Source organism: Podarcis tiliguerta (genome assembly GCF_965153285.1).
Source record: "Podarcis tiliguerta genome assembly, chromosome: 14".
NCBI classification, from domain to species: domain Eukaryota; kingdom Metazoa; phylum Chordata; class Lepidosauria; order Squamata; family Lacertidae; genus Podarcis; species Podarcis tiliguerta.
In genome coordinates, this window is record NC_139547.1 from 7,041,625 (window position 1) to 7,054,232 (window position 12,608).

The 12,608-nt window shown below is 47.5% G+C and overlaps 1 protein-coding gene across 11 annotated transcripts in view; it reads right to left on the bottom strand.

Annotated features, from left to right (window-relative positions):
- Nucleotides 1–8,638: 8,638 nt before the first annotated feature.
- The window catches only part of CELF6 (CUGBP Elav-like family member 6), a 173,194-nt gene continuing 169,224 nt past the window's right edge, over nucleotides 8,639–12,608 (bottom strand). For 10 of the 11 annotated variants that reach the window (XM_083413109.1, XM_083413111.1, XM_083413112.1 and 7 more), the window contains one exon: nucleotides 8,639–9,508. The gene's annotated coding sequence lies outside the window, so the exon portion shown is untranslated. Of the gene's footprint in view, nucleotides 9,509–11,920; nucleotides 12,027–12,608 lie in introns of all 11 variants that reach the window. The other variant, XR_014504825.1, reaches the window with a different exon arrangement.

A 12,608-nucleotide genomic window follows, 5' to 3' on the forward strand; every position in this document is an offset into this window, starting at 1 on the left:
CCAATGGATTCAAGCTACAATAAAGGAGATCCTGACTAATCACCAGGAGGAACTTTCTGAGCTCTTGATGGTGGAACAGACTCCCTTGGAAGGTTGTGGACTCTCCTTCCTTGGTGGTTTCTAAGCAGAGATTGGATGGCCATCTGTCAAGGATGCTTTAGCTGAGATTCCTGCTTTGCAGGGGGTTGGACTAGATGACCCATGGAGCCCCTTCCAGCTCTATGATTCTATGAGCCTTCTTCCCATCTACTTACTCTCTTGGTGAGGATTTAAAGCAAGTATAGAGAGCCTTGGGCCCCAGCCCACTTTATCTGGTCCTCAGGATTTTCCACAGGCAACGCCCCTCCCTGTGCCCCATGAGTGTTTGTGCCTTGCTGGAGTGTGTCCCCGACTTCTGATCATGCCTCTTGCTTATCTGGAAGGAGGATGGTGTGTGTGCGTGTGCATGTAGAAACTAGCTTGCTATGCAAAGGTAAAATTTGCCTTTCTTTTTGGTCCACCCATCTTTGCCTCCGGCTGCCTCCACCCCTGGAATGTGGCCCTTGAACTGAGAAGATTTCCTCTCATTTAAAGGAGCAGGAAAGGGTTCTCCCGTCCCCCATCCCGCCTTGAGAAGAGTTCTCCCTTTTCTCCCCTCTGTTCCCATTTTCTCTGCAGCCTTTATCCACCAACAGCAGGCGTTTCGGATGAACCGGAAAGATTCTCACCCTCCACCATCACTGGCTTCCATTTTGTTTTCACAAACCCAATGGAATCACTTGCGTTTACAAGCTCATAATTTATAAAGAAAACCCATTATTATTTTGCTATATACAGCTGCAGGTAGCTGGCAATCAGCAGGAGCAGACACCTCAAGGTAAGAGAAAGGGAGTGGTGTTCTGGGCCAGAGATGGCACCTGTCGTTCCAGGCTAGGGAGGCATTTTGCAGAAGTCCAATGGAACATCTCCTGGACCAGGAGGCAAATGCATGGTCTGCAAGCTTGATTCACTTATGGGAATCCAGCCAACTACTGTACAGATCTGCCAGTATTTTGGCAAGGGCTTGGAGAGGATTGGGAAAAGGGTCCCTTTACAGACAGTTCAAGAAAACCAGCTGCAGCCCATGCAAAGGCAGAGGGAATCAGCAGCTGCCACCATCTGTTGAATGGTCTCCTCCAGTTTGGTGCTGCTGTGCTTTGTACATGCCCAGACAGCAATTGATTTTGTGGAGTGTTCACCCTGCAGGGAGCTCTCCCACCTCCTCTGCAATCCCAAATGCCCATGGGCAAAAGTGAGGGAATGATAGAAAGAAGTCAGTCAGTCTCTCTCTCTCCCTCCCCCCCTCTCATTCTCTCTCTCTCTCTCTCTCTCTCTCTCTCACACACACACACACACACACAAACACACACCAATTGCCACTTGCACAGCTGCATACTGTCACAGTAGTAAGAGCTGTCAAGAGCAGTGTACTTTGCACATGCTCAAAGGCACCCTCGTCCTTCTTACAGATGTAGCCTCCCACCCAACTGAATTACTGCTGAGTGGGCAATGCAGCCTGCTCTTTCTAGATCTGCCCTGAGCACATGTGCAGAGAAACCCCACCACTGTGAAAAGCATGGTTGGGTTGGGTGGGTCCACGGAGCTATGGCTGGGTGTGTGTGTGATGCAGGCCAAGACAGAACTACTGAGCGTAGCTTGAGTATCGTGCAAAGTCGCTTGGTCTCCTGATGTTGCAAAGGGATTGCTGCAGCCCATTGTCCTCCCTGAATCAAGGCAAGCCATGCAGGCCGAGGGTCTTCTTGGGCCACTGCAAATGCTAAGGAAAGCTTAGCAAGGAATTCTCTGAAACCATAAAGGCAGGACCAGCAGCGCCAACAGGTGTCCTTGGGCAGCTGCCAGCTCCCAGGTAGGGCCCAGCACTGTTGTCTACTCTGCACCTCCTGTTAATTCTTATTTTCTGGCCCCGCACTGTAAGTGGCACCCAACAGCTGGGACTAGCCTCCATTTAAATCTCAGCAGAGTGCTCTGCTCTGGGGCAGCCTTCACCAATCTGGTACATACTCTGTGAATGTCTTGGACTACAACTGCCACCAGCCTCTGCTTTGGTGGCTGAGGATGATGGGAGTTGTAGTTCCAAAACATTGGCAGGGTGAACGCTCTTTTTGAGAATTGTCGGGAAATTAAAATGGTGATTAGATTAGATCAAGCTGCTTAGTGCCACCCCCCTAACCCCTGGCCAGCACAAACAAAGCTCTCTAAGACCCATTGGCAGACGAGGGAGCCCACAAGAGGGCATTAAAGCCATGCCTTCTGTCAAGCATGGAGCCAACCCTGCAACATACATTATCATTTGGGAAGGGGGTGGGGAGAATGGATTTTTATCTGCACCGCCAGGGCTTGAAAAGGCTACTGCCACCACACCCAGGCCGAGAGGAAGGTGTGCGGTTCATTTACAAATTATTCCATTTCAATGTATGCTTAGATAATATGACCTGCAGCTTAACACCAGAGCACTATTTTAAAAAGCTCAATACTTTACTGTATGCCAGATCAATTTAACATTCTGGCAATTCAATGGAAATTCGTTGAGTTTCCAAATAGAAATCTACATTTCTTGTGGTATAATAATAATAATAATAATAATAATAATAATAGCCATTCCAAGAAAGGTCTGGGTTGAGCTCCCTTCTGAACTGGGATCCCTGGACATTAACATCTGCTCATGGCTATAAGCCTGGTTTGGTTTGAAACTGCCCAGGATGCAACCCAAAGGGCTAGACTGGGTTTTGATGTTGGGCATTTACAAAAGTATTGTGTGAGCAGCATTCCCTGCTAACAGCAAGGGTCTGGTTAGGGGTGGCCTCCCTTTTATTGATCTATGCTTAGAGGGCTGTTGGGCATGTGGCAAAGGGCCAGTGAGACCACCTGCCACCTCAATGTGTTCAGAATGAAATCGCTAAACTACTGCATAGGCAAATGTTATGCAAATTATTCGTGTCATGGGCCTCTGCCCTTTTTAGCACCTAGCAATGTCCCTGGCCAAGGGTTCCCCTGCTTTGTGCTCAAAAACTGCCAGAGAAGGGAAGATGGAGAAGTTGAGAGTCCCTGGTGCCTCTCTCTCCAGTGCAAACAAATGCCCCCACTGCAAATGCTGCCCCACCCCTAATGCTGTTGCTGCCCCCTCCTGTCATCTGCTCCATGTCTTGGCACTTTCACAATTCAACACCGGTATTAAGACACAGAAGTTGTGTTGCTGGTAGGGCTGGCTTGCTTTGCTTGGGTTGAGGAGGACACCGTCAGCTGCTTCAAACATAGGAATCCTTCCCTGTGGCTGTAACTGTCACAGACCTGTTGGCACAGGGATGGCTAGCTAATGCAGGGAATGAAAGGCACAGTGGTGCTTAAGAGGCTTCCCCTAGCCCTTAGCTGCAGGGAATGTAACCATGAACCTGGATCACTTGCAAACGGGCAGCGCCAGCATTTGTTCGGGTGCAGGAACGGTGAGATCTCATCTCTCCCACATGGTAGCATCCCATCAAGGTGTCTCACCCCCCCTCTTTGCTTCCTAGCTCAGGCTGGCCTCCCCCTTACAAGCTCTGCCACAAACTGTGCAACCCTGGTGCCTCTTGTGACATTGCTTCAGCAGCAGTGCCATCAGGGGCCTCAGTCCCAGCAGAGCTGGCTTTCCATATGTGGAAATGTCTAAAGAGGGTCTCTCTTTCTCTTTCTCCATGAGACCATCCATCTAAAAATCAAGGATGGGGGCCTGTGGCCCTCCAGATGTTGCTGGACTCCCAATTCTCATCAGCCCCAGACGGAGGGGGTCACAAAATGCACCACGGTCCAGCAGTCTCTTTGCTCAACCTTCCCCACTACCTGTTGCCAAGTAAAACCGACTGGTGGAGGAATGGTGCTTGAGGCAAAATGGCTGTATTTTGTACCTTGTTCCCCATTTAAAGTAATATGCAGGGCTGTAATCTGGCAGCCTTAATCTCCAGGGCTGGTGCCTTCCCAGAGTAGCCCTGGGATGCTTTAGGTCATGAGTAGCATGGGTAGGCCCATGATTTTGTCTGATTTATGGCATCATAAGCAATGGGCCTGCAGTTCGCTGGCTTTTAGGAGTGTACAGGGAGCCACCTTTAATCAAGCCACACTATTGGTCTTGCTAGCTCGGTATCATTAACACAGAGATTCTCAGAATGCCACTACCCACCAGCCCTGACCACTGGCCATGCTCACCGGGGCTGAGGAGCATTGGGAGCCCAGCAAAGCATCTGCTGGCGCACAGGTTCCCCGGCCGTGGTACAGACCAGTGCTTCCATAGCCCTTTCAAGGTGCTGACAAAAGAGGACCTGCCTCATGCTTGCTCCAAGGTAAGGATAAGAAGTGCAAAGTGTCTGGGACCTTTCGTTGATGTAATCTCCAGCCGTATCTGCTTACGACATGCATAAGCACCATCCGCCCCAACTTTCTACCAGGAATCTCAGCATCCTTTGCCCAGCTGCACTTCCCTGGGAGGGAGACCTGGCAGTTGACATCACTTTAAAACCTGTAGTGTAGACTGGGCCCTCTCCATCTCATGCAAGGGCAAACGACAGAGGTGGCTGCATGATTAAAGCAAATCCCGAATTAATGTTCTCTCACAGAGGGTAATTCCCAAGTCAGGGGAACAAGGAAGAGAAAAGGTTACCTCTGTAGGATCGGAAAAGTAAACCAGAGCTCCTGAATAAAGAGACCTGGTTCTTGGTCTAGCCAGCTGGCTTGTTAGTTGAAGGCAACCAAATAGGCCAAGAAATTCCTCTGTATTCAAGCACAGGGATGTGCTTCTCTCAGGTGGGTTAGAACCTTGATCTAGATCAGGAATGTGGAACCTGTGGCCCTCCAAATGACATGGGAATCCAACTCCAATCAGTCCCTTGAAGCATGGTCAATGGACAGGAATGATGGGAGTTGGAGTCGAGCCACTAGCCACAGGTTCCTCACCCCAATGTCCCAAGAGCTAACTACGGCTGAGATCCTGCTGCAACCCACAGCTTCATGTACACCTCCCTGCCAGGGTTCCAAAGGAGACTTGTGAGAACATGATCAACTTCGTTCTGGTTCTGACCAGATGGGAAACAGTTCATGGGGCTGCTTGGACCAGTTGCCCCAGAACACATCTGCCTGTTCTTCCACCCAAATATCCTTGCTTTCTGCAATTGCTTTCCCCACAGCAGATGTAGTTGGACTCTGCCCCAATATACCACCCACCACCCTCCCATTTCATACCAGCAGGCAGCATTTGAAACACAGCTTGAGTCCCAGTGCTCACAACTCACTTCCCCCACCCCAAATTTAGGTCTCTGTGTCATTCTCTCATACATACATACATACATATATATATATATATATATGTATGTATGTATGTTTTGTTTTGCCTTTTTCTTTTCTTTTTTTATATAAAAAAGTCACTTTCACAAGGTCACTAAAGTCGATTGTCTTTTTTTTCCTTTTTCTTTTTAGGTTTCATTTGTTTCAAATGGAGGGCTTTCCTATGTTAAACGCTAACCGCTCTACAAAAAGCATTCTGTTCTAAACCACTAGGAAATGTAACAATGAAGCACATTTTTCTCTTAAGAAAAAGAAAGAAAGAATAAAAAAATAAAAACAAAGAAGAGAAGAAAGAAAAAGAAGTCGTCCAGTGGCCAAGCGACCGCATTAGGGAATGTGAACCACGAAGGACAATGAGACAAACCCCAGGTCCTTCATGTACCGTGACATTTCGCTCACTCTATTTGGCACTTCCTTAAACCTGACCCCCTCCCCCTGACCTCCTCCTCTTCCCCAGCAGATTCTTGAAAGCAATAGAGAATTTGGCTAAGGTTACACCAGGGCAATGAGAGACACACACAGAGAAATTTCCTAGAAAGGGAAGAATCCACCCACCTGCCCATCCCATGTGATCTGCAAACAGCAGCTGCTCACAGAGTGAGCTGGTTCAAGGCTAGAACTCAAGGAGGGGTTCAGTAGTAGATGGTTGAGCTTCAGGACCACAGAGAGCTCCCTGTGGAGCAGAATAGTTCTTGCAAGAACAAGGAACATTGCTTCATCGTTGGTCTGGAGCTGGCTGAAGCTTCATTGTGTGGCGTGGCTTCCCTGGAGCCAGCCTGCTTGGTAGTTAAAGTATTCTAATATACAGGTGTGCACTCAGGCGAGATTGGAGCGCCTCCCCTGGCTTCTGGACATGGCAGGGTGAAGGGCGTGGTACCTCAATGGCAGAGCACCTGCTTTGCATGCAGATGATCCCAGCTTCAACCCCTGGCACCCCCCAGGGATGTCCTGGGAATGTCCCCTGTTTGAAGCCCCAGAGAGCCATTGTCAGTCGGCTCAGACAATACTGAGCTAGTTGAATCAATGGGTCTGACTCAATATAAGGCAGTTTCCTATGCTCCCATGACAGCCCCTCTGGAGCTGCAGGTAGTGGAGTCAGATATCTGAGTCAGATAAGGGGAGCAGAGCTACATCCCTTGAAGCAAGGCATGCCGGCCCCACTGTCTGATGGGGCTCTTCCTCCATGAAAGCTTCTACTTCAATGCTTTGGATGATATCTCCTGGGGAGTTTTGAAGGACTCCACTGTCTCCATCCTTGGAGCTCTCTGACTGAAAGAGTTCTGGGTCTTATCCCAGACAGGGAGGGAATTCTCCAGGATACACATTAAGAAAAGGAAGCCATGTTGGTGCATTAGAAAAACCCACAGCAGGGAAATGCCTCTACTGGGTCAGGCCAAAATGCCACAAAAGAGTGAGTAAGCTTTTGACTTTTCTAAAGCTCTTTGTCAGGCTGGATGTTGAGCAAAGTGGGGAGAGGAGCTGGGGGGAATCTAGCATGTTGTGGTCACTCTGCATTTTTTTACAGTCTTAAGATTGAATGTAGGAGGAGGTTGCAGGCACCAAGTCCATTAGGCTTGACTAGGTGCTATGCAGGCTGCAGGGTGCAACTAAGGATTACTGAGACCAGGAAATATGTAAGGGCTAAGAATGGTATTGCTGCCTGACTGTGGAGTTCAGATTATTTTTCTTATGGACTTCTTCTTGCTTTATGTGTGACTTGGATAACCAAATTTAACCATTCAGAAGTGGGACCCTAAAACTGAAGGAATATGATTTTTTACCACCTGGAGATGGCACTTTACTTTTCAAGGGTTACACATTCCCTCTAACCACCAGGTAATGTAACCCACTTTGACTTCTTTTGACATTTTTAAACACCTAGCATTCCACCTGAAATCAGCCTCCAGCTATATTCCTCTTTTACTTTTGCACTCTAAGAAGGAACCTAATGTTAGGGTTACATCCTATATTATGTTCTTTTTTTTTATTGTGTGTGCGTGCATGAGCTCCTGCGCCACTGTGTTTCTGCCAGCAATTGCTGACTGCTGTCCCATGTGGTGACATGCATAATTGCAGCCTCTCAGCAAAGAACTTTCCAGGCTGTGGGCCGACTCCACCCATTAGGCTGGTCATTGGCTCCTCCTGGGCAGGAAGGAGTTTAAGAGGACTTCCTGTCACTGTGGGGCAACAAGCTGTACCCAACCTCTGGTGGATTTTTGCATTTCCAGCCTTATTCTTTGGTCCTGCCTCTGGTTTGCCCTCTGATCTGGATAGCTCTTTCAATCTGGCTCAAACTCTTACTAAGAGTAGGCCCATTGGAATCAAGGAACCTAAATTAGTCATGTCTATTAACTTTGGTGGATCTACTCTGAACGGGACTAGTATTGAACACCACCCCCAGTTCCTGGCTGCTGTCATCCTCCAGACTTGCCCATGACCCAGCCTTGGCCATTTCTTTGTCCTATCAGTCCTGGGCGCACTGTGAAACCTGCATAACACCTTCGCCAAGCCTCATCCAGTTATGCCTGCAACTTCCTAATGCACCTCTATTTTAACACCAAATGAAGACTTTCAAGCTACCATAAGCCAAACTTTCTCCGTTCCTCTGCTTTGCTAGATGTTCAGCCTACTAAGAGCTGGCCCAACATTTTGTGATACTTTGGGTGGTCCTAATAAAAAGCATCATCCAAGTGTGGAGAGATGTTGCAGCTCATCTACACAGCCATCTAAGCATGGGTGGGAAACCGGTGGCATTCCAGATGCTGCTGGACTCCAACTCCCATTATCCCTAGCCACTGATCATGTTGGCTGGGGCTGACGGCAGCTGGAGTCCACCCCTGGTGTAGGCAATACTGAATTAGTCGCACCGATGATCTGCCTTGGCGCAAGGCAGCTTCTCATGCACAAAAATATGGTCTTGTGTCTCTTCTTGCTCTGGTTTACATTAGCTTTCAATGCATGGGAGAAGCAGATCAGGGACTGTGATTACAACCCCCCCTCCCCCCAATTTTCTGAAATCCAAGTGCCTATCTGGAGAGAGGAGGAGGAGAGAGCTGCTGCCAAGACCCCCCCACCCTGGCCAAAGTGGCCCCTCCTGCCAGCTTCACTACTCACCCGAACCCCATAGTGTTCAATGCGGTCACAAGGCCACCAGCACTGGCCACACTGCTCACAAGGCGACATCTGCTTGCTTGCTTGCTTGCTTGAGCTGGCTTCTCTTGGAAACAACTTGCAGCTTTGACATGAAGCTTTTTTTTTTTTTTTTTTAGTTTTTTTAAACCTCTTTGAGTTTCTTTTTTTTGTTTTGTTTTTTAAATTAATTAATTTATATATATATTAAAAAAGCAATAGTCCTTTGGTCCCTAAACTCTAAGGAATGATATGACTTTGAAAGAAGTTAATCCAATCTCCTTGGACTGGTGACAAAGTGGGACAGAAACCCCCACCCCCAATCCACGGGATATAGATATATAGACCTATTTATATATATATCTTCTGTTAAGTTCAACATCCTCTTAGCAACTGATTTTTCTTTTCCCAAACGGATGCGGAAAAAAAAAGTTCCCCTTTTTTTCTTTCCCCCTTTTTTTAAAAACAAAAAGCGTTTCCCAGGTGTAACATACAGGCCTGGTCCAAACCCACCGGCTTTGGTTTAGATCTGTTTGGCCTCCCTCTTCTGAAATCTTGAGCATCGGTCAAGTGCTTTAGAGAGAGACTGGTCCCACCAGCAGGCTCTGTGCCTGCGACCTTTTCCTGTTGCAAAATCCTACCCCTCTCCTAGTGAGGGGTCTTAAAAAAACACACGTCTTCTCCAGCGGCTCCTTCCCGTCATGGAGTTTAGAGTCGGCAAATAGCGATGCCTCTTTCCCTTTTGTCCAATATCGTCACAACCACCTTCTTTGCTTTCTCTCGCCTTAAAGCGGCAAAAGGAAAAAGAAAAAGAAATCCCTCCCCCGAAACCCCAACCGATTTGGAAAATAAAATAAAAATAAAAAAGGTACAACCAAACTGGCTCTCCTCTTTTTCACGAGCATCCTGCCTCCTCTTCCACCTCCTCCTCCTCCTCCTCCGTGATATGTTGCAAAGAAAGAGAGTTACAAGTCTGGATACTGCACGTGGGACAAGGGGAATACTCTTCGTACGCCGCATGGCATCCCATCTGCAAGAGAGAGAAGGGATGTTAAGAAGAGGCAGGCAGTGAAAGGAGCTAGCAACCCCAGTAGCGAGTGATGGCATTAGGAGAGAAAGGAAGCTCTTGTCGGGGCCATCTCTATCCAGTGTGTAAATATATATATATCAAATGACACCCCAATTCCGTACCAGAAAAGGTTGAATTCTGAAATGTTCTAGGTTAGGTCTGGCCTTCCATTTGTTGTGGGCGTCCCACTCCCAACAGCCCTGAAGAGCTGCTTCCAGTCAGTGTAGACCAGGGGTTGTCAACCTGGTCCCTACTGCCCACTAGTGGGCGTTTCAGGATTCTAGGTAGGCGTTAGGGGGTTCTACAGCACAAGCAGAATCCTTCCCCCTTTGAGCACCGGTGGGCGGTAAGAATATTTTACCATTAAGAAAGATGCATCCGTGGGCAGTAGGTATGAAAAGGTTGACTACCCCTGGTGTAGACAGTACTGAGATAGATGGGCCAATGTGGCTTGCGAAATAAACATACTTAGCAACCTTAAACACTGCGAAATACCACTTTGCCGCACCAGTTATCTTGTTTTCTGTATGTAATACACTTATGCCGCATAGTGAGGGTTCTTGATTTCCAACCACTTCTTCTTTCCCCTCCACCCCCCATCCCAGACGCGAAGCTCATGTTGAACAAGCTCCCCCCTTTCCACTGCTGTTAAAAGAGCAGGGCCTGTGTAAATTAAAAATAAAAATGCAATTTATCCCAACAGCTCCATATACAGAACAAGTTTCATGGAGCAAGATGGTCAATGTATTGTTGCCAAAATTCACATAACTGCTGCTAGAAGCTAGCATAGCAACTGCAGGAGGCCAGGGATGTCATATTGGTTGAGATTTGTCTTAGTTTAAAGGGGTGGGGCCAAGAGGGAGGGGCATGACCTGAGGAAGAGAGGGAGGAGCCAAGAGCTCCCTATGGGATGGAACTGGTGACCATCTTGAGCAGGTTCCATTCTTGATGCATTTCTGCCCTATTAGGAGCATATATGCAGATCCACGCCATACATTTAAAGCACATGCCTTCCCCCAAAGATTTCTGGGAACTGTGGTTTCCCCCCTCACACAGCTATGAATTTCCAGCAATTGTAACACACAGTTCCCAAGATCCTTTGGGAGAAGTCATGTGCTTCCAATGTGTGCTTTAATAGGATTTAGACCAGGTCAGAAGATTTGTCTATGTAGTCCAGTATATTTTCTACTGTGATTGGCAGTGGTTTTCCAGGGATCTTGAGCAGAACAGAATATTTCCCACCCCTGCTACCTGGTCCTTTCAATTGAATTTCGAAGGACTGAACTGAGGATCTTTTGCATTAAAATTATATGCTCTGCTGCTGAATGAAGGGTCCTCTCTCGTGAAATGCTACACCAGTAACACTCTCCTGCTCCTCTGCTAAGGTACCACACTCCATGCCTGCAATCAGGACTAGGACCTTTTCTTAGCAAAAAGAAAACGAAACAGAACAGGGTCTTTGTTTGCTTTACATATCTTTTATCCTGGAGTAGACGATCTGGGTTCATTATCTCCAATCAGGAATGTGAGAAGCTACCATACAACAGGTCAGGCCACTGGTCCATCTAACTTAGTATTTTCCACACTAACCTTCCCTGACCTAGTGCCTTCCAGCTGTTTTGGACTACAACTTCCATCAGAAGCAGCCAGCATGGCTGATGGTCATGGATGATGCGGATTGTAGGCTGAGACATCTGGAGGACGCAGGATTGAAGAAAGATGGCCTACACTCACTGGAAGCGACTCTTCAAGGGTTCAGACAGGTTTCTCCCAACCCTGCTGAAGATGTGACTGAAGAGACTGAACTTGAGATGTTTTGCATACAAAACATGTGTTTTCCAACAATCAAGGAGCATTTGTTGTCAATCCTTAGCAGTGAAGTCTTCATGCTCTTGAGACTGTGGAATGCTTGAATTTCCACAAGCATTGGGGTAATATAGAGACTCTAAATTATGCTGGGATGCCCGGAGGGTGGGGGGGTGGGGAGAGCTAGCACAACTTGGTGTTTCTTGTGCAGGACTGAGTTACTCAGCCATCATCATCACACAGTAAATATAGAGGGCACACACATCAATTGTCACATCACAACAGAGAGAAAAGGAGGTACAAAGAAGGACAAAGTAGAGTTTATGGGCTCAAAAAATCCACAACTAGTAAAAGACTGACCAATCAGCACTCCAAAAACTATCCACCATGGGCATCAATATGGCACTGCACAACCGCCAAAAAGAGAGGAGGAAGGGGTGGGAAGAAGAACTAATAAAAATAAAGCAGAGATGTAGAAAGATCAACGTCAAGTTCATGCAACAAGATTACAACCGGCCACATGGCGTCATCGAGAAGGACGATGACAACATTAGTTAAGTCACTTACAGTTTCAGATAATTTGGGAGGGAGAGTTTTTGTTTGGGTCTCCCATAACAGCTAGAGGGTTGCTAGGCAACTGTGGGGTCATCCTTGGAGCTATGATTGGCCTGGTCTGGTTAGAGACAAAGTAGTGGATGGGTTGGAGGAAACAAAAAATATAAAAGAAAAGATGAATCGGTTTGATGCGAGTTCTCAGTATTAATGGTCATTGCTTCTTCTGATAGCTGCAAAATGGAGCAGGAGTCCTCTGAAGCCATATTCACACGGTATATCTAAAGCACCGAGAAAGTACTTTAGCAGTCATGGGGAATCATGAGAACTGTAGTTTGTGCAGGGCGCTGGGAAGTCTAGGTCTCTGAGGCCAGCCCCCTTCACAAACTACAGTTCCCAAGATGCTTTGCAGGGGAGCGATGACTGCCAAAGTGGGGGAAAAGTGTTTTAAATGTTTGGTGAGCCTGAAAATAGCTTCCTTCAGTAGGCCAATGAATTGCTGGGGAAGATGAGCACAGGGTGCTACTGCTTTCATGTCCTATTCTGGGCATCCCATAGGCCAGGGTTGGGTAATCCATGACTCTCTAGGTGTTGAACTACAACTCCAAGCATTCCTGACTGTTAGGAGGGGCTGGTGGGAGTTGGGAGTCCAACAACGTGTGGTGGGGGGCACAGCTTCCTCACCCCTGCTGTAATAGCAGAT